The sequence below is a fragment of the Panthera onca genome, chromosome A2, assembly GCF_046562875.1.
Source record: "Panthera onca isolate mPanOnc1 chromosome A2, mPanOnc1 haplotype 2, whole genome shotgun sequence".
Classification (NCBI taxonomy): Eukaryota; Metazoa; Chordata; class Mammalia; order Carnivora; family Felidae; genus Panthera; species Panthera onca.
In genome coordinates this window covers 121,517,662-121,540,419 of record NC_138340.1, presented here as the reverse complement: position 1 = coordinate 121,540,419, position 22,758 = coordinate 121,517,662, and the positions used below count along the sequence as shown (strand labels likewise).

Sequence of the window (22,758 nt, the reverse complement as noted above, 5' to 3'; positions counted from 1 at the left end):
AGCAGTTGGGCACATGACCGTAATCAGTATCGCTTTTATGTAGATGAAACTTTGCCCACTCTGTTTGCGCTCAAATAAGCAGGCTCAGTGTTGCCTGAACTTCCTAATACCACACATGCATAATTTAATCCTTATGACCTGTCGTATCAAATTTGATTTAGAATTAAAGGACTGGTTCTATACGGGTTTTCTAGCTTAACAGTTGTGAAATCACTAGAATAGGAGATTCTGAGAAGAGCAAAGACTAAAAGAAATGCCAACTCCCAAGTTCACATTAATTCCCTACACTATAACCCAACTCCACTTTTTAACACATTTGTATTTAGTCTAACAAAAGTTACTTTCTTTCCCATAGGTGCTGACCTCTGGAAACTACTTCTCATTGGTACCTCGTTAATTACCTTCTTAAAGTTACAGTTCTTCAGGGAATTCATTCTGTATTAAATATTTCCCTAGCAATATGGAGTTTGCGGAGTTCCTTGTTTCTATGTGTATTCCTGTCTCTTGGGCCCCCCCCCCACCCCCCGCAACTCACAAATGGAAGGATCGAATGACAGCATTACAGACTTAAGGATTTATAACTCTTTAGTAATGAAAGGAATTCCCATCGTACAGCCTATTTGCTATTTACCTTAAACGTTTCTTGCAAAGAAACTGCACTTGGAGTAATTCTGGCAAACCATTGGGGGGCCCATGGGCTAAACTCAGCTCGACCACCTACTTTTGTACAGCTGTTGCGTCAAGAATGATTTTTAAACGGCTGGGGTAATACTTACTGACACATGAAAATTCCATGAAATTCAAATTTTAGTTCCACTAATAAAACTTTATTGGAACAGTTACATGTATGCATTTATATATTTTACCTATTTTCTATGGCTGGCTTCACACTACAACAATGGTGACAGAAATCAAATGGCCTGCAAAGCCTACAATATTTACTATCTAGCCCTTTACTGAAAGTCTGCTGATCTCTGAAGTCACTAAAAATCGTTCAAAAGGTCTGAATATTTGTTTTCAAAAGGGAAACTAGAAAACTCCTTTGACAAATTTTGGTCATCACAAAAACTCTGTAAACTGCAGGCAAACTTGATTGAGAAGTTTAATCTACAAAAGAGTTGAGGGATAATGATGATGCTCCAGTCAGGCCAGTATTGCCACTGCTTCCCTGAAGCCACACCTCTATATTCTCAATCGGTCACCAACCTGGTAGATTTTACCTCCCAAGTATCTGTCAAATTCTACCACTTCTCCACACATCCATCACCATCCTCTATCTAGCGACTATATTTTTTCCCTGACTACTGCAGTGACCTCACATCTGCCCTGGCCCTTCCATTCCCCAAACTATTTTTATAGGCCCTCTTCAAGACACAAATCTGATCTTGTCAACGCTCCTGCTTAGTGCAGACATGCGCACGTGTGCACGCACGCACGCGCACACACACACACCTTTTTATTCATTACACAAAGCCTTGCATTACCTCTTCGCTCCCAACTCCAGCTTCATTTCTCTTCCAACCGCTGATTTTTAAAAAAATGATATATATTAAATATCACATATCTGTAGTTTCCTATCAGCATGATTTAGTATTTAGTTGAATCACAAGTGCAAAAATCAACAAAAAAATTACTGCACATCTTTTGTGCTGCATAATAAATAACATGCATGTTAGAGTATTTAATTTTCGCATTCCTAACCACCCTGAAAGTCACCTATACTTTTACTTTTATCCAACAATGGCCAACATAGCAGTCCCGCTCAAAAACTACTCACTGCTTGATTTGCTATAAAACCATGAACGTGCTCTCAATTCTACTGGAAGCTTAGACTAGGATGTGCTGATTCAGGGCACCGAACTCAGCACAACTCAAAAGCAAACCAGTGGCAGATGCGAAAGACTGCATGGACTCTGGAAGGGTTGCTTCCAAGAATAGAGTCAGAATAAGGTCTTTTTTAACAGTCTATTCAAGTCCTCAACTAGGACAGACATCATTACATAGGTTGCATTTTATTAGAGAAGTAGTAAATTTCTAAGCACTCAAACATTTTCTTGTCCCTAAAAGTAAAACCTGGGATAATCAATCATTTTAAGAAACCTGAATTTCTGACTCTGCTGGTGAAATATAAAGGATTCAGTATGATTACTTAACTGAATACATTAGAAGAATGTAGAGAATGTTCAAAGACCAGAAGTTCACTTAAAATCTCTCACTCACGATATCCCAAATGGTAAGAGTTTACAAACTGTGCTTTGTCATTATTTCAGAGTTTTTACATGTTTTTAATATGATGTTGCTCTAACTTTTTAAAATAAAAAAGGCCCTCATTAAGAAGGACAGTATCATCACGTAAACAAAATGGGATGTATTTCAAATATGCACAAATACATAGGGGAAAATGATAGGGTATCTGCAATCTGCCTTAAAATATTTCAGAGAAAAGAGACCCATGAAGCAAATACGGCAAAATATAATTAACTGGTAAATGTGGATAACGGGTACGTGAAGTCTACGAGTTCACTTTACTTCTTCTACCGTTCAGTGTATCTGAAAACTTGAAATATTTTTTAGAAAGTCTTCCATAAGTGTAAGAAGTTAATTTTTGCAGTAAATACGAAAAGACAAAATTCAACTGTTGTTAAAGTGAACCCAGAAAATACTAAAATTCTAATTAAAAAAAAAATGCACACTCCGGCGATACTACTTGCTACAGAGGATGCAGGCAAACAATGGACTCTCAACCACCACCAACCTGAGTATAAACTGATACAACTACATCAGAAACCAAACAAAGCTGAAGGTCCGTGTAACCTGTGATTCAGCAATTCCACTTCAAAGTACGTATCCCAGAGCAGTGATTCTCAAACTTTAATGTATAGAAGAGTCATCCAGAGAGCTTGTTTCCTGGTCCCCTGAGACTTCACCAAGGTGAAGGTGGAGCCCAAGAATCCACATTTCTGACAAGCTCCCAGGTGACAACACCAATGCAGCCAGCCGGTCAGAGGACCACACCTTCGAGTGAATAGCGTCCTAAAGACATCTGTGCACACGTGCACCTGGATGCGTGTTAACAGAATACAGCAGCAGTGTTCATAACCGGAAGGGCTAAATAAACGAGGACGTATTCATAGAACGGACTGATGGGTGTGGATGACGGCGGCTACAGAAGAGCAGAAGACACCACTCTGAAGCAGGCCTCTGCGGTATAGCGGTTATTCTCAGCTGAAAGCAGCAAATACAGGGGGAGGCTTACTCCGAACTCCCTCATTTATCTAAAGAAATGATCTCCCATTGCCGAAAATCCCCTCCCTGGGAGTTTCATCAACCAGGGAGGGTTGACCCTATCACAGGAGAGAAGACTAGAAGTTGCCACCACATCCAAACCAACAGTCACACACATACCTCTCACCTACTCTTCTAATAGCCCCTTCAGCTTTCCTAGAAAATCATTTACTCTCCTCTGAGAGGACTACCTCTCCTCGCCCCTTTCCCTCTTAAGATGATATTCAGGCCTGATTTCTAAGCCATCTAAGCCACCATGGGAGAGCTACTCTTTTTTCTCTGGGTTTCTCCCATGTTATTCATAAAGCATACACGTTAATAAACTTGTTTGGTTTTGTCTTATTAACCTTTTAGTACAGGAGTCTCAGCTAAGAACTCAGAAAGGTAGAGGGAAAGTTATTTTTCCTCCCCTATCCTACACACAATGTAAATAAATCTTACAATAATAATACTGGGGGGAAAAGATGACCCAAAACAAGGGTCTGATTCCACTTACATCAAGCTGATAAATTCAAAGATATGCTTTAGAATTACATATAGAAATGACAAAACAAAGAAAAGCAAGGAAATATCATAAAAGATTATGGTTATTTTAAAAGAAAGAAAAGGTTTTATAATCGGGAAAGACACGGGAGGGTTTCTAAGGTATTGGCAATGTTCTATCGACTTCTAGACACTGATGATAGTTGCACTGGTATTCATTTTGTAAAACTATATTCTGTTTACGCATTTTTCTTATGTATAAACAAGAAAAAAATTTCAAGAGATTGTCTTTGATGACAGAATGTTATGAAAGTGACTTTCTAAAGTTTCCTATTTAAATCTTAGTGCACTAAACCTAGCCTCACCCTTTTAATCAATAAAGTTCTATTTCATAAGCTGAGTTCAAAACATTAAATATTAGGCTTGGTGGTAAATGCAAGTTTCATTAAATTAAAATACAAAGTTTTGAGGCAACAGCATGATGAATAGATACTGCTATGATAAATCCTAGAAATCATATTTCAAAAATACCCCAAAGGCTCAAACACCTTGAATTTTCAAACTAGAAATAAAGCAACAGAGTTTGGTAGAAAATTTAGCAGTTAAGAGTCAATGGATGACAAGAGTATCACTTAACAGCCTTGGACTCAATCTACAATTCTGCCCAAAGATAACAGTAATTATACATTTAATGTATACAGAAGAGACATCTTACAAGTATCTAACTGGCAAAATTTGGAAAGATTCCAAATACTGCAGGAGAAATGAAAGTGCAGATGTGTGCTTTTTTTCTTTCCCACCCCAACCCACCCACCAAACAAAAACAAAAACAACCAGCAGAAAGAAGGGAAAAAAGAGTGCAAGCTCCAAGAAAAACATCACTATGAAACACACAAACAATGGATGCCATTTGACACAGCATGCAAGGACAGGAGTACCTCAAAACTAAAGTTCTGTCAGTCTACACACAAACAAGGCAACAATGAAAACCTGGGAAACCACAGAGACCATCTGGAGTCTACAAAGTTTTCACCGAGACAGGTGAGGGTAAAAAATTCCTCACTAGGTCAAAAACTTTGTAAATCTTATTTAAATACTTACCATTAAACTACTGGTTCCAGAAGGAATAGAGGTAGCAGAGTAGAAAAAAGAGGGAAAACCCAATCAATACTAAGAATAAAAAGTGGCAACACAGTATCAACTCTAGGCACCTAGAATAAAATAGCAAATAAATACAAAATACGAGCTTAGACAGCCAACCTTCTAGTAGTATTGAGAGGTGGGTTATCAATGCCCCACGCTTCTGCCTCTTATTCCTGTTTTGCTTATTATTTGGACATAGAACTACTTAACAGCTGGCTATCTTGAAAAGCAGACTTGGGAAGGGAAAGAAGGTAAAGTCTAACTTCTATTATGGCCAACAAGGCAATATGCAACTTAAATGACTAATGGCAGGAAAATCCTATTCTGACTTAAATTCTATTCTATAGCAAGTAGGCTATCCAGTATTTTAGGAAAATCATCTACCTTTATCCAAAATATATTTATAGAACCAAAGTGGGTGATTAGCATCGCAGTGAACAAACACGTGGTCTTATTATCTGCTGGCACGGCTGATATCAAACTATTATCCTGAACAAATGAAAGGTGACAACACTTAATCACCTCACTAATATGCACCTAATAATATGCCACCAAAGACTGAACTTTACTCTTCATGACTTTGTTTCAATAATAGCGTTTGCTATTTTAAGTGTTTCATGCAATCTTTTACTTACTACCAGCTTTCATATCCACCATAAGGAAACTTGTAGATAGGAGAATTTATCATTTTGATAAGGATGCTGCCTCACATTTGCAGAACACTTTACCATGAGCCAAGTTATTTGCTAAATACTACATTATCTCACCCGATCCTCAAAACCACTATATGTGGTAGGGGTGTTATTATCACCACTTTAATACCGAGAAAGTAAGAGGCTGATAGACTTTAAATGATTTGGCCAAAGTCACAAAGGTCCAACTACAGACCCCAAATTTTAAGCTATACTAAATAGATGGTAATAAATAAGCAACTTAGAACAATGTTTCAGAATTTTCTTATTTCTGTAAGTGCTGAAAATATGTATGACAGATAAAAGTGAATCACAAGTCTCATGGAAAGTTTCCTCAATTCACTGATTTTTCTAAAGTACCAGAACATAAAGACACCAAATATACAAGTAGGAAATAATTAAAACACTTTAATCTTACAAAAAATCAAATTCAATCATAAGCAGAAATACTAGAGAAGTAATGTTTCTTAGTGTTAACTGATCAACTCATCTAGAACACCACTGTTAAGAATTAAATCATGTACACACACAGTACACACAAACATGTCCATGTTAGAAAGAACAAAAAAAGAGTATATTCCTTCTTGCTACAAGGAACTCAATGAAACTAATGGCTTTCAAGGCAGACAAATTCTGTATGGTTGTTATAAAGAAAGATTTTTCAAGGATACCTTTAAATAACATTGTTTTAAAAGACTAGGAGAACAAATTTGCAAAAATACAGTCTACATACAAGTAGAAGCTAAGTAGAGGCATATTTTCCTTAGCTCAAGATAATGTTTACAATATTTGAGTAGAACTAGCATAAATAGTTCCTCATTTCCTTAGGAACAATTAGCATTTATTTTTTAAAATGCTTATTTATTTTGAGAGACAGAGTGAGTGCTTATGCACAGAGGAGGGAGAGAGAGAGAGAGAGAGAGAGAGAGTGAGAGAGTGAGAGAGAGTATGAGTGAGTGAGTGAGTGAGTGAGAGAGAGAGAGAATGAATGAATCCCAAGCAGGCTGGGCGCTGTTAACACAGAGCCTGACGGGGCTCAGTCTAACTACGGATGAGAACCTGACCCAAGCTGAAATCAAGAGTTGGTCACTTAACCAACTGAGCCACCCGGGTACTCCCAATTAATGCTTTACGTGGGAGACTGGAAGGCCCAAATGTTCAGAAAATAAGTACATCTACAACGATGAAAGGCAATCAGAATCTCAAACAGCAAAATGTTATTTATACCCAGTGGTAGATGTTTAACAACTACTCTCCAAAAGAGAAAAAATCCTGACTTTTAGTATTTACTGATTTCAATGGTATAATCTATGACCGATTTCAAACTTCCAAACGGTCCTCACTGAACACAGAACCGGGAAGAGGCAGGCAACAGCTGACTGATTCAGTGTTTCCACTATCCAGATACAATGCATGTCAATAACCTCAAAAACACAAAAAAGAGTAAAATGTAATAAAATAACTAGGAAGTGATGAGCTCTGAGAATTTACTACCTATGTTTTAAATTTATTTAATTGTAAGTTTACATAATTTCACTTCAACAGTGGTTGCCAAAATCCTGAGTTTAGCCATCAACTCCAGGAGGAGCTTGTTCCAGAACACCACTGTCATAAAGTTCCCTTTTTGATTCCCCCAGTCCTTTGTTGATTTCTCATTTTCCTATTACACTTTTTTGGGTAGATTAGCAAGAAAGAAAGTTGTAATATTCTAATCAAGTTCTCTCAATTATTTCTTCTAAGCCTATGTGAGTGTCCCCAAAGTCCACCTATTCCTGCTGTTTAGTTGAGCAAGCCCCACCCCGCTGCCCCCAAACGTTGAGAGGCTGGTAACATTCATTCATATTTTTCTCCACTCTTCACCACAGAAAAATGAAAGCAACGGCCAGCTGCATTTGCTGCCACATACTTCCCCCAATCCACTCCTTTGACATGACAATTTTTGCCTGATAAAAGCTGAAGTTTCCTAAAAGACTAGCGCAATTTACATTTCCACGAGTATCATTTACAACCCATATCACCTGTAATGGTATGCTATGACTTTCCTTTCTGCCAATCTGACCAGCATAAAGTGCTATCGCATTACTACTTCAGTTTGTATTTCCCTAGAAAGCAGTCTGGCAAAGTCTATTGAATAATAGAGAATGCTGTTCCAGGAATATAGCGGAACAGTACTGAGATCAACCCTCCTAACAGAAGCAACTCCAAATCCAGGATTAAAAACAAAAAAAGAACATTAACGAGCTGGCGAAGAAAGCTACAAATTCTTAGGCCAGAATTGGTTCATGAGATGGAGCCCGGGGTCGGGCTCCACACTGACAGCACAGAGCCTGCTTGGGATTCTCTCTCTCTGCACCACCCCCCAACTCACGTCCTCTCTCTCACATAAACTTAAAAAAGAAACAAACAAGCAAAGAGGGGGAAAAAAAAAAAGACAAACCAAAAAACAGACTTTTTACTATAGAGAACAAGCTGATGATTATATATATTTATATACACATTCATATATATATATTCATAGTTACCACAGGGGAGGTGGGGGGGGGGCGGTTAAACAGGTAATAGGGATTAGGGAGGGCACTTGTGATGAGCACAGGGTGATGTGCAATATAGTAATTTAACCTAGCCTAAAACTAACGTAACACCATGTTAACTGGAATTAAAAACTTAAAACAATGAGGTATCGCCTCTGACATCTCAGAATAGCTAAAATCAAACACCCAAGAAACAAGTGTTGGCACGGATGGAAAGCTAACTGGTGCAGCCACTGTGGAAAACAGTCGAAGTTCTTCAAAAAGTTAAAAACAGAACTACCCTACGATCCAGTAATTCCACTACTGTTTATACAAAGAATATGAAAACACTAATTTGAAAAGATACATGTGCCCCTGTGTTTATTGCATTATTTACAAGGGCCAAATTATGGAAGAAGCCCGAATGTCCACTGATAGATGAATGGATAAGATGTGATACACACACACCATGGAATATGATTCCGTCATAAAAAAGAATGAGATTTTGCCCTTTGCAACAACGTGGATGGATCTGGAGGGCACAATGCGAAGTGAAATGAGCCAGCAGAGAAAGACAAATACCACATGATTTCACTCATATATGAATTTAAGAAAGAAAAGAACAAAGGAAAAAAGAGACAAACCAAACTCTTAACTATAGAGAACTGATGGTTACCAGAGGGGAGATGTGGGGGGGAAACGAGTGAAACAGGTGAAGGGGATTAAGAGGACACTTATGAAGAGCACTAAGTAGTGTAAGAATTGTTGAATCACTGCATTATACGCCCGAAACTAATATACCACTATGTTAATTACACTAGAATTAAAATTTGAAAAAAATAAAAGTGGTATTTTAAAAGATCAGTATTTTTAATATTTCTGAAATTACATAATTGCAACTATTTCAATGTGATAAATCAGATATCAACTTAAAAATGCGCAAGGAGGTAGACAGCTTAAAAAAATTATTAGGGGAGGGGCGCCTGGGTGGCGCAGTCGGTTAAGCGTCCGACTTCAGCCAGGTCACGATCTCGCGGTCAGTGAGTTCGAGCCCCGCGTCAGGCTCTGGGCTGATGGCTCGGAGCCTGGAGCCTGTTTCCGATTCTGTGTCTCCCTCTCTCTCTGCCCCTCCCCCGTTCATGCTCTGTCTCTCTCTGTCCCAAAAATAAATAAAAAACGTTGAAAAAAAAAATTATTAGGGGGATAAAAAAAACCCAAAAAAGTTTGAAGACCACTGCCCCAGAGTACTTGTGAACATGTGCCCCAGGAGTCACAAATAAAAATGTTCATGGCGGCACTGTTTATAATGATGCAAAACTAAAAACGCCTCCAATTCCATCAACAATAAAAATGGATAAATTGTGGTGTTCATTCAGTGGAACGTGATGGATAAATGAAGTGGAATAAGCTATAGCTCCAGACAATAACATAAGTGATATATACAAATAATGTCATATGTTTAGGATGACTCTATTAATATAATATTCAAAATATTCAAAACCAAGCTTACTGTTGCACATGTGAACTGTGTAGGGATGCCTCAGTGGTAAAGCTATAAAGGAAAACAATGAGAAAATAATAGAAGGGCACATAATAGAAGGGAGATTTTAAGAAACTATGAGTGTTCTACTTCTTAGCATGGGTGGTAATACAGGAAGATTCACTTCATTAGATGCATACGTGTGTTACATACTTTTGTGTATGTAAAATATAATTCATAATAAAAATTATTTCTAAAAATTACCCTTTGATCCAGAAATTTCCACCTGGCAATTTATCCTAGCAATAATGGAATCAAGTATATAAAGAACAAATAAGGATTCTTCTGTATGTAGTAACAAAAACTGGCCAGTAAAAACAGCTGAATAATTTGTCCAATATCATTACCATGGCCTAAAGCAGTTATTAAAAAGAATGTGATACTAATTGAGGAATTTCCACAGTAATTTAAGTGGGAAAAGATGCAGACAAGCACCCATATAATTCCATTTTCGTAAAACAATGACCACAAAATCCCTATAAACGTGTATTTACTGTATCAATGGATAGCACAAAGTTCCAGAAGCTAAACACTGGGTTAGTTTATCTTGCAGAATAAGGTATGGGTGTGGGGGAGAAAAGGGAAAGAAAGCACCCCAAAACTGGGTGTGCACATATACACATGTAGAAAGACATACGCTATTATACGAAAGTGCCAGTGATTTATTTATCTATCATAGGGAGTGGATTTCCAGATTTTTTTGTTTTTGTTTTATGTGTTATTTCAAGTTTTAATAATAGTATACATTATTCTCTTAACAGGCTCCATGCCTGGGGCGGGGCAGGGGCTTGAACTCACGACCCTGAGATTAAGAATCACATGTTCTACCAACTGACCCAGCCAGGCGCCCCAGTATACATTATTTTATGGTCAGGAAACACCAAGGTGGATATTGTCATTTTGGGCAAAGTATTTCTGGGCTCTGGAATAGTTAACATCTATACAAAAAGAGTCCTGGGTAGTCAGTTTATAAAGTAGAGAATAAGTCACATAATGTACCAGGAAAGCTCTTCCCAAGGTGCGTGCTACCATCAGTGTTTCTCAGGCAGTAATGTGCATACAAATCACCTAGGCATTTTCATAATGCAGATTCTGTTTCCATAAGTCTGAGGTGGGGCCTGAAATTGTTTCTAATAGGCTCCCAAGTGAAGGTTAATACCATTGGTCCAGAATATGAACTTCAATTAGCAAGGTGGTAAGCAATTGTAATGCGCCATGCCTTATACTAGGCACTTTTGCAAATATTATATCATTTAATCTTTATTACAACCTTCTAGAGCAGGTTTAATCATTTCCATCTACAAATGACTAAGTTGAAGCTCACAGGGCAGCAGAAAAATACTGACGACAGAGGGAAATAATGCCCCTGGGGTAATTTAGTTAATGAAGCCCCCTTTGGAAGCTCCTTCTATGCTAAACACATTTTTTGCTTTTAAGATACTTTTCTTCCAGCAGGAAAACAACATCATAATCTAGCAGAGTTCTGAGTTTATACATCAAGGCAAGATGGAAGTGCAAATCACATACAAAAGTGAACACAAGATATAGTTCCTGGACCAGGAGCATCAGCAACACCTGGAAACTCGTTAAAAAAGTGCAAATTCTCGTGTCCCGTCCCAAACTTCACTGAATCAAAACTCTGGGGGTAGGAGGGAATCTCAGGCCCACTGAAGTGTGAAAACCACAGAACATCAATAAAGGATTACTGGGGGGGGGGGGGGGGGGGGGGGGAGTGTCAAGTTACTATGAAATAAATTTGGGAAATGAGGAATTAAAATGAGTTATTCATGTATTTCTTTACTGCAGACCTTGAATCGGTTACAAACTTGCCTATCTACATACAGAGCTCTTCCTTCCAGGAGAATCTTATGGGAGAAGTGTTCAATAGGATTAAACTGTCAAGGATGCTATCTGAAGTAGGTATTGCTCCTTGGGACCAGAGTGCACTACCCAGAGCCAAGCCAGACAGACTTGAGTGTGAATCTGAACTCTGGAAGTATGAGTAATGGGAGTACAGGAATAGGAACAGAGTAGTCATGGTGGTGACACCACTACCAATTCTCTTCTGTTTATAAAAATTACAGGTGTATTACTGTTGACACAAAGCAATACATAATAGGAAGCAGTGTTCCTACTTGCCAGAGATAACCAACTTTTAATTTACGGATAACACCTCTAGGCCTTTTTTCTTCATTACACATATACACTCATTTAGTAACAAAATTACCAAAACAAACGAATACCATTTTTATAATCATTTGTTTCCAAGCTATGTCTCCACTAGACTACGTGCTTTTAGGGAACAAAAGTGTCTCTCTCCTTTGCATTCTCAGTACCAGAAAACCTATGTAGCCTACTGCAGCAGGTATTAAATATTTAATGATTGAGGGGTGCCTGGACGGTTCAGCCAGTTAAGCATACGACTCTTAGTTTCGGCTCAGGTCATGACCTCGTGGTTTGGGAGTTCGAGCCCCATATCCGCTGCGCTGATAGTGCTGAGCCTGCTTGGGATTCTCGCACTCCTCTCACTCTGCCCCTCCCCTGCTCACGTGCTCTGTATCTCTCTCGCTCTCTCTCTCAAAATAAACTTTAAAAATATTTAATGACTAAGTAAGCAACAAAGAAAAAATCAGAGATTATGTACGATGGTAAGAGAACAAGTTTCCTCTACTCTCAATTTTAAAGTCAGCTAAAACACAAAATATCTAAGCCCTGTGCTACCTTTGCTTCTGAAGTCCACTATCACGTTTTCCTATATAGCATAAGGAGTATTTTTCTCTAGTCCCTGCTACATATGACACTACTTTTTAAAAATGACTTAAGATGTTCAATATGTGCATACAAAGCAAAAGGATAATGTCAACGGGATGGTAGACAGTTTGGTACCCAACAGACCAACTTTTTGTGGAGTAATAAGCTTGTCAAATTTCTCAAATTCCTTTATAGTGCTGGACTCCCAGGGGAAAACTGCTTTCAGAACACCAAGGAAATGATGCTGAGAGCACAAATTCGCCACCACCTCTGAAAAAAGTGAAACCACCTCCTTCTCTGAACAAGCAACAGCAGGTAACTTTCTACAAGTACCATCAGGATTCCCTTTAGTGCACTAGCCTGCAAAAGGGCAGTGTCTCTGGGCTGCTGACCTAATCATCTGTTTTTATACTGTACATTTAATGGTCTTTGTGGAACCTGTAATAATGAAAATCGCCTGCACTAGTATATTCAAATTTTAAAAAATGGACACGGCTTTTTATTTAAAAGCCTTATTATTCTTTAGTTTACCTTAGAAAGTGAAATCCAAGAAAATGAAAAATGAAGGTCATAAAGCTAGTTTTATTGACTTCTAGGTAGAATTTGTTCTCACCATAACCTGTGACCCTTCCAAAAATAACATATCAAGAGTGAATGCAGCTAACCATACCCCCGACTTTTAGGAATTTTGGTCAAGCCTGTTTACTAGCTTTTTAAAGCACTCTTCCCCAAGGCGGTACATGCATGCGCGCGCGCGCGCGCGCGCGCACACACACACACACACACACACACACACACACACACACAGAGGAATATTACTCAGCCATAAAAAAGAATGAGATCTCGCTACCTGCAACATAGATGGACGTAGAGGGTATAATGCTAAGTGAAATAAGCCAGACAGAAAAAGGCAAATTACCATATGATTTCATTTTTATGTGGAATCTAAAAAAAACCAAAAACCAAAAAAAAAATAAATGGACAAAGAAACAACCAAAAAACCAGACTCTTAAATACAGAGAACTGGTGGCTGACAGGAGGAGGATGAGGGGATGGGTGAAATGGATAAAGGAGATTAAGAGGTACCAACTCCCAATTATAAAACAAAGTCTTGGGGCGCCTGGGTGGCTCAGTCGGTTGAGCGTCCGACTTCAGCTCAGGTCACGATCTCGCGGTCCGTGAGTTCGAGCCCCGCGTCGGGCTCTGGGCTGATGGCTCAGAGCCTGGCGCCTGCTTCCGATTCTGTGTCTCCCTCTCTCTCTGCCCCTCCCCCGTTCATGCTCTGTCTCTCTCTGTCTCAAAAATAAATAAATGTTAAAAAAATAATAAAATAAAATAAAATAAAGTCTTGGTGGGATGCATGGCTAGCTCAGTCAGTATAGCGTGTGACTCTTGATCTCAGTGTCCTAAGTTTGAGCCCCATGTCGGGGGCAGAGTTTACTTAAAAATAAATAAAAATAAAATAAAGTCACAGAGATGAAAAGTACAGCACAGAAAATACAGTCAATATTGTGATGGTGTTGTATGGTGACAGATGGTGACTGTACTTATCGTGACGAGCACCAAATAATGTACAGAACTGCTGGGTCATTATGTTGTACGCGTGAAATCTAACACTATGTTAGTTATACTTTAATAAATAATAAATGACTTAACGAGCCAAACTCGTAGAAACAGAATGGTAGCTGCCAGGGCTGGGTGGTGGAGAAAATGAGATGTTGGTCAAAGGGTGCAAACTTCCAGTTGCAAGATGAGTAAGTACAGCACAGTGGCTGTTGCTAGTAGTCCTACATTAGAGTTGAAATTTGCTAAGACAGTACATCCGAAATGTTCTCTCCACCAAAAAATTGGTAATTATGTGAGGTGATGAAATGTTAACTTTATCTTGATCATCATTTCACACCACTGTACACCTTAAATTTACACAATGTTAGGTCAAATTTTATTTTTTTAATATATAAATAAAAACACTCCTCCTCGTAATTACTAAAGGAATCCCCCGGCTGATGCTCTCCACCCCTGTCCCCTTTCTCCACCCTGAAGGCTAGAACAGATGAGCACATCCTTCTCTTCCCCAGTCTCCTCTTTGGGGAGTACAGGTTCCACATCTGAGAGTGGGGACAGTCCACCTCGCCATCACAATAGCCACAAGAACTCCCTTTGCTGATTCCTCTTGCATAAAGGCTGGAATTTCTCTTTGGCCAAGCTGTTATTTTGGAGTACAGATGAGTTGTACACAAAACTTAATATGATCTCTGACTCATTTATACTTATTGGACTCGAATGAAAACAAAAACAAGTTACAGGCGTAAAGAAAATTATGCCTGGCCGTTGTCTATTGAATTTTTTAAAGTTTACTTATTTATTTTGACAGAGAGAGGAGAGAGCAGGTGGGGGAGGAGCAGAGAGAGAGGGAGAGAAAAAGAATCCCAAGCAGGCTCTGCATGGCCTGAGGCAGGGCTCAAACTCACAAACCCTGAGATCATGACCTGAACCAAAGTCAGATGCTCAGCTGACTAAACCACCCAAGGCGCCCCCTGAATTTTTAAAAAAGTTTTATACTAAACCAAAAACATAGTGAAGTTCCAACTCTCAAATTTTTGTTCAACCACTTCCCTACTTGAAAAATACTGACCCTAAAAATAAAGTTCCCTGAACTTTGTCCTTCTCCTGAGAATTGACAATTTGCAAATAAATCAACCACTATATCCCGCTTTGCTATAGTGAATACCATCTAAAACATTTAATGGCATCCAAAAACTTTGCCAATCAGATAACTGAAAGAATATACCAAGTAGGGATAAATTTAAGCATTAGTTTTTTCAAGTTAAGTTTATCTTGAATTTTAAGATATTTACACAATCATGCTTTCTACTACATATCCATCAAATACTTAGCATATTCTTAGTTTCGGTGTGCACACATTACAGAGTTGTACAGCAAGTAGGGATGGAGTAGCATGAAGGGACAGAGCAGGATAATGGGAGCACTTAGGAAAGAACTGCATGCATCTTTCCAAGGTCTCCCATTTCTAACTTACTTTACAATTGCCCCAAACCCTCAACGTCAAAGAGGACTTGCTGTAGGACTCCATTTATATGTAGTTCAAGAACAGGCAAAACTAATCAATGAACGTAGAAATAGGTAATATTAATCAGCCTCTTGGAAGCAGGGTGAGAATGACTGGGAAGGAGCATAAGAGAACCTTTCAGGGTGAAGAAAATGTTCTCTACTTTGATGGCATATTAATGTATTTGTCAAAACTCTTCAAACCGCACATTTAGAATCTGTGCATTCCAACGTATGCAAATTAACCTTACGTTCTTCAGGAAAAAAAAGTAGTTACTTCCTTTCCACAAAGAGGTCTGTCAAAGAAGTGACAACTCTGCTTTCAATCATTCAAGAGACTAGATCTGATGATCACTGCATTTTTTTGTTACTGGTTTTTTGTAATTCTACCCGTCCACTCATTGTCATTGCTTCATGTATATAGCCTAATCTCTAGAATCATGTTAGGTTACATGGCAAAGTGGAATTAAGGTTGCTAATCACTGATCTTAAAATAGAGAGATAATCCTAGATTATCTGGGTAGGCCCAACTCAATTACAAGGGTCCTTAAAATATGGAAATGAGGCAGAAGAGTCAAAACCAGAGAGAGGTCAGCGTGCGAAAACCTGGCCCAATACTGTTCCCTTTGAAGACAGAGGAAGGGGTCCTAAGCCAAGAAATGCAGGTGGTCTCTGGATGCTAGAAAGAGACAAGGAAACAGGTACTCCCTCAGAACCTCCGGAAGCAGCCTACAAACACCTTGGTTTCAAGCCAGTGAGACCCATTTTGTACCTCTAACCTCCACAGCTGTAATAAATTTGTGTGGTTTTAAGTCATTAGACTGGTGGTAATGTGTTACAACATCCATAGGAAACTAATCCATAGGATGGAATGAAAAAAAAGCAATGACCTGATTCAGAGTCATTATGATTTATACAACTTAAAAGCCAAATTTCTTTACATCTCAGAGCCTCAGTTTTCTCATTTATGAAACAGGGAAACTATGTTCTCTGCATCTTACAAAGATGCCTATATAATTACTTGAAAATATAGAGGGTATCCCTGACCCCCACCCCACGTGCTGCCTATGTCCAGGTTCTCCCTCCTGCCCCTCCAATGAAATGAAGCTTCCTACCCCCCAAAAAACAGAGTATATGTAAATATGTTTTTATCAACTATAAAATGTCTACAGATGTGAGCTAGTAAATATTATTACATAAGATCAATATTAACAAGGTAACCCTCATGCTGGGATATAAAGATATATTCAATATATTGTATATACATATACAATTAAGAGTTCTGTAAACAAGGCTTCGTTGATATTTATTGAACTATGTGTTCCTGAAAGTTTTAAGTCAAAAAAATCATTTAAATTTCTAAGAAATCTCTTCAATGGTAAATAAATAAATGAAGTTAGCTCTGCACCCAACGTGGGGCTTCAACTCATGACCCTAAGATCAAAAGGTGCATGCCCAGGGCTCCTGGGTGGCTCAGTCAGTTGAGCATACAACTTCAGCTCAGGTCAGGATCTCTTGGTTCAAGAATTCAAGTCCCTAGTTGGGTTCTATGCTGACAGCTCAGAACCTGGAGCCTGCTTTGGATTTTGTATCTCCCTCTCTGCCCCTCCCCTGCTCATGCTCTGTTTCTGTCTCTCTCAAAAATAAATAAACATTAGGGGCACCTGGGTGGCTCAGTCGGTTAAGCGTCTGACTTTGGCTCAGGTCATGATCTCACGGTCAGTGAGTTCAAGCCCCGCGTCGGGCTCTCTGCTGACAGCTCAGAGCCTAGAGCCTGGAGCCTGCTTCCGATTCTGTGTCTCCCTCTCTCTCTGACCCTCCCCCATTCATGCTCTGTCTCTCTCTGTCTCAAAAGTAAATAAACGTTAAAAAAAAAAAAAATTTAAAATAAATAAATAAACATTAAAAAAATTTTTTTAAACAGTTGCATGCTCTACTGACTAAGCCAGCCAGGTGCCCCTTCAACGGTAAAATTAAAAAACATTTTTTAAAAGTTTATTCACTCAGGGAGAGAAAGTGCAAGTGGGGGGGGGGGAGAGGGAGGGAGAGAGGGAGGGAGAGAGGGAGAGAGGGGGGAGGGGGGGAGGGGGAGGGGGGAGGGGGGAGGGGGAGGGGGAGGGAGGGGGAGGGAGAGAGGGGGGAGGGGGGGAGGGGGAGGGGGAGGGGGAGGGGGAGGGGGAGGGGGAGGGGGAGGGGGAGGGGGAGGGGGAGGGGGAGGGGGAGGGGGAGGGAATCCCAAGCAGGTACCACACTGTCGTCACAAAGCCCAATGCAGGGCTTGAACTCATGAACCATGACATCATGACCTGAGTGGAAGTCAGAAGCCCAACCCACTGAACCACCCAGGCGCCCCTCAATGGTAAAATTTTAAAAGAACTAACTCTTCTACTACATACTTCTCATTCCATAAAGAACACATCACACAGCAATTTATAAGGACACTATACATATAATAAATTATTAGAATAGAGAATTTAATATTTATAGAATTATGTCACTTAGAGTTATGGTCAATTTTACATCACCTTTAATAAAACAGAAGAGGAATGATCTGGATAAATACCATTCACACAATTTTTAAAAAATTAGTTATTACCTTTGAACTTCTCATCATACTGCCACAATACATATTCTCCCTCTTCTTTCCATTCTTCATTACTTTTAAAGAATTTAAATGTTCCCAAATAATGGGACAGACACAAATGGGGGCCTATATAATTTAAATCCCTATGAAACTAGCTCTAATATATCTAAGATAGCTAAAAATCACTCCCCAAAATCTTGCCATTACTAAAGGCCCTTTCTTCTTCACTTATAGGAAACGAGAGCTTAGCATTTTAATAATTTAAATTCATAACCCTGTGCCATTAGAATTGACACAATAAATCTAATTCATAAAAATTTAATCTTGTAAGTCAATAACCTGAGAGGAAATATTTAAAACATATAAACAACCCAAAACTAATTTGTAGAATATATAATGAACTACAAATCAACATAAATAAAATAGATGACAACATAACAGAAAAATGAACAAAGTCAATGAGTAGGCAATTCAAAAAAGAAATATACGTGGCTAATAATATATGGAAAAATGCTCATTTTCACTAGCAATCAGGAAATGCACATCAAAAGTTTTCATCAAGTGAAATGAAGGAAAAATAGCATCTAATACCAGAAAAGCTATGGAAAATTTAGTATTGTCATATATGGTACAAAGCAGATTACTAATGCCTCTGAGAGGGAGTTTCAATATTTACTAAAAATTAGAGTGTGTATACCATTCAATCAGAAAATTCTACTTCTAGGTGTCTGTCTGGTCTTTGTTCCTAGGTTCCTGGCACAGAGCTTCTGAAACTCTTGGAATTTCCCGAGTGATAAGAATGTCTTCACTATTCACAAGCCCCCTCGGTGACATGTGACTTCATGCTACTGAGACAATTCAGAATGGGGGCTAGTCACCAGAAAGACCAACCCTGTGAGTGAAGGCGTGAGGGGCAATGAGCCAGGCAACCTCTAGGGAGGAAAGAGGGTCAGAGATTAAGCTAATCATATGGCCAATATGTAACCAACCATACCTACGTAATAAAACCCAAATAAAAAGGGACACCTGGTTTGGGGGAGCTTTCTAGTTTGTGAACACACTGTTGTGGTAGGAGGGTAAGGAGAAAGCAGGAAAGCACGGTGTTCACGATCCTCCCAGACCTCACACCGTGTCTCTTCATTTGGCTGCTCCTACTTTATATCCTTTATAATAAAACTATAGTCCCATGTATAGCATTTTCCTGAGTACCATGAGTTATTCTAGTGAATTCCCAAACCTGAACAGTCATGGGACCTTCCCCTGCCACCCCACGTCCTCCAAATTTGTAGTCAGTTGATCAGAAGTACAGCTGGCCTGGGAACCCCAAAATGTAGCTGAATCTGAAGTGAGGGCAGTCTTCGGACAGTGCCCTTAAACCTGGAGTCTGACATTAATTCCAGCGGGTTGATGTCTGAGAAAGATCCATACATGTGCACATATTCATAAAGGTGTTTTTTACAACACTGGTGAAGTGTAAACGTCCTAAATGCTTACCGACAGAAGAAGGGTTAAACTACAGTATATATGCAGATTATGGAATAGTAAGTATGCAGCAGTTACAGAAGAGTTACACTCATATGTCCTCCCACATAAAAAGTTCCTAAACCCATTAAAGAGAAAAAAACAGGTTTTAGAAGATAGTACGCCCCCGCCGGTCTTGTCAATAAGCTCTATCGCAAAATTTCATACAAATGAAACCGTTTTTCTCCAAGTATGTGAATCAATTTACCAAAAAGTTAGGAAGTACACATACAAAACAATCATAATAGTGACATCCAGGGAGTGAATGCGTCACCAGGGGAGTGAAAGTGACTTTCATTTTATCTGAACCGTCAAAATTTCATAAAAATGGATTCATATTTCTTAGGCAATTAAAAAAAAAAAGAGGACTTCCAGTTAAAGACAATTGCCTGAACATATTTATCAGCCTCTGCTCAGTTCAAACATCCTACTAAAATCTTTAAGAATGTATTTTTTCAAGGAAATAAGCCTACAAAAGATAGAGGGGATAAAAGGGTTATCGTTAGACTACAGAAAGAAAAGCAGTGGCAACTTTCATCACAGAACTAGGAAAGCAGAAAAGCAACCAGATTTACAGCAGGCACATGAAGTGGCAGGCGCGAGAAAAGGACTAAAAAGAGAGTTACTCCAAGTCTCTTTCCAGTTGTCCTCCCTGACTTGCAGCAACTAGGCAGCTATCCCACCCCAACCCTGGCATTAGACTGGAGGTTTGTTATTTGGAGGGAGAAAAGTTTCTGGACTTGGGGACAACAGGAATAGTGACAGGCAGAGGTCCCTACTGATAACGAATATGAAAATTAAGTGAAAAGTACCACACTGAGTGTTATCAGTCCCGTCTTTCTTCTCCTCTGCTCCTAGAATAGAGGTATAAAAAAGTGCATCCTCCAGGCCAAAAAGAGAAAGAGAGAGAGAGAGAGAGAGAGAGAGAGAGAGAGAGAGAGAGAAGCCACTCTGGAAAATATGACCAATTCAAGAGAAAAAGACACTAATTCTTAGGAATTTCTTAATTCCTAAGAAAAAGGGCACAGACAGATACCCCTAGGTGTTCAGACAGCTTCCAATCAGCTTTTTAGTGCTTTAAAAATGAGTGAATAACCAACCAACGATCACCAAACATTTGAAGAAAGAACCTAATGAAAGACTGAAGTCAAACAGAAAAAGCAACTGGGAAGAAACTGAGTAATTGGGAGGGTAAAAAAAGCATATGCATACACACAAACACATGTCATTAATAGTCTGAGGAAAAGATCTTGTACCCACAAAACACAAACAAAATGTATGAAAAAATTCACAATAAAAAACTCTCGGAAATTTTAAAAGATTACAGAAACCGACAAAAATCAACTGAAGGGTTAGAAGATAAAAGCTGGGGGGAAAAATCCCCCCTAAAGAACAAAAAGATATAAAAAAGATAAAGCAAAGGATCACTCTATATCCAACACTGAAATAATGAGAAAAGAAAATGGTGGAAGAAATAATCACAGAAATAATTTTTAAAGACTACCCAAAATGAAAGACCAGAGTTAGCAGATTGAAAGGACCTACCAAATATGCAGTGCATGAACACAGAACCATTCCAACACATGTAATATCGTCTTCCCACTTAATGCTATTTTGCATTGTGTTTCTATCATTTGCCACTGAAAAAGTCTTAAGACTCTATGACCACAATGCAACACTTCTAGGGAACACTAGAAATAACAAAAGGGCAGTAAGAACAACAGTAAATTTCCCACCAAAACACGTTAAAGCCACACTTCAACTCCTCGCTAAAAGAAAAAAAAATCTAAATGTAGTGAACAAAGGGCACCTGGGTGGCTCAGTCAGTTAAGCGACCAACTCTTGATTTTGGCTAAGGTCACGATCTCATCGTTCATGAGATTGAATCTGCATCAGGCTCCGCGCTGACAGCACAGAACCTGCTTGGGATTCTCTCTCCCCCTCTCTGTGCCATTATCCCATGCATGCTCCTTCTCAAAATAAATAAACTTAAAAAATAATAAATGTAGTGAACAAAATTATTTCTCAAGGGAGTTCATTTAATGACAGTGAAAATACTAAGTATCTAAAGCTATGGGAAGTGACTACTTATATGGACCAAGGGGGTAATCATCGCCTTAATGTTTTTATCATTAAAAAAAGAACAAATGAAAAATAAAGTGAACTAAGAAACTTGGCTGGCTCTGGTAGAGCACGCAACCCTTGATCTCAAGGTCGTGAATTCTACACTGGGTGTAGAGCTTACTTAAAAAAAAAAATTAGGGGTGGCTGGGTGGCTCAAGTTGGTTAAGCATCCGACTTCAGCTCAGGTCATAATCTCACAGCTTGTGAATTTGAGCACCGCATAGGGCTCTGTGCTGACAGCTCGGAGCCTGGAGCCTATTTCAGATTCTGTGTCTCTCTCTCTGCCCCTCCCCCACTAGTATTCCGTCTCTCAAAAATAATAAAACATTAAACAAATTTTTTCAAAAAATAAAATTTAAGAAAAGCTAGGAGAAAGGGCAAAATTAACTTTACAAAATGAGAAAGAAAATAAAAGAATACTAATGAAATTTAAAAATCAATAATAAAAGTGGTAAAATTTATTCAAATCAAAAGCTGGTTCTTTGAAATGAATTACATGTAATAACTCACTATGCACAGTATATGGTTTATTTTTCTCAGCTCATATGTATACAAATAGAATTGAAACATTATCACAGACTAATCAGAATTCAAACAAAAATTAGGATATACAACATGTCAGAATTCATTAAATTCAAATGATGGAATGTACTTATTCTTTTTTGATACACTAAATTTATTATTAAAAAACAGGCACTGAATACAATAATGACTGACAGCTATTACTCAAAATCCACTTTAAGTATTAAAAAACCTCACTGGAGTTTTCATGGGGAGAAAAAAAAAAAAAATCAGATAGTCCTGAAATTATACCTTGCTCGAAGAAGCGGCCCTTTCCAAAGGGCAATTCAGCAATAAACATCAAATGCCTTGAACAAATGCATACCTTTGGTTCAAACAATGCCACATCTCTGATAAATTTTTAAGAAGTGATTGGAGAAACATAAAACATTTGCGAGTCAGGGTTCTGACAGCAATAGTACACGGTGACAGCGCCCACTGCAAACAAACTGTATAAAACCCCAGCTCCCCTCTCACTCTCCCTCCTCCGCATAT

General features: G+C 38.8%; 1 protein-coding gene and 1 long non-coding RNA gene across 3 annotated transcripts in view; both read right to left on the bottom strand.

The window, feature by feature from the left end:
• ZNRF2 (zinc and ring finger 2) overlaps positions 1 to 22,758 on the bottom strand; it is a 107,858-nt gene that overhangs the window by 74,076 nt on the left and 11,024 nt on the right. The gene's annotated exons all lie outside the window — the stretch shown is intronic.
• On the bottom strand, positions 403 to 4,514 carry LOC145715303 (uncharacterized). Its single transcript, XR_014137300.1, has 2 exons — positions 3,257 to 4,514; positions 403 to 3,220 (listed from the first exon to the last, which is right to left on the bottom strand). It is a non-coding gene; the product is annotated as an uncharacterized LOC145715303 (long non-coding RNA).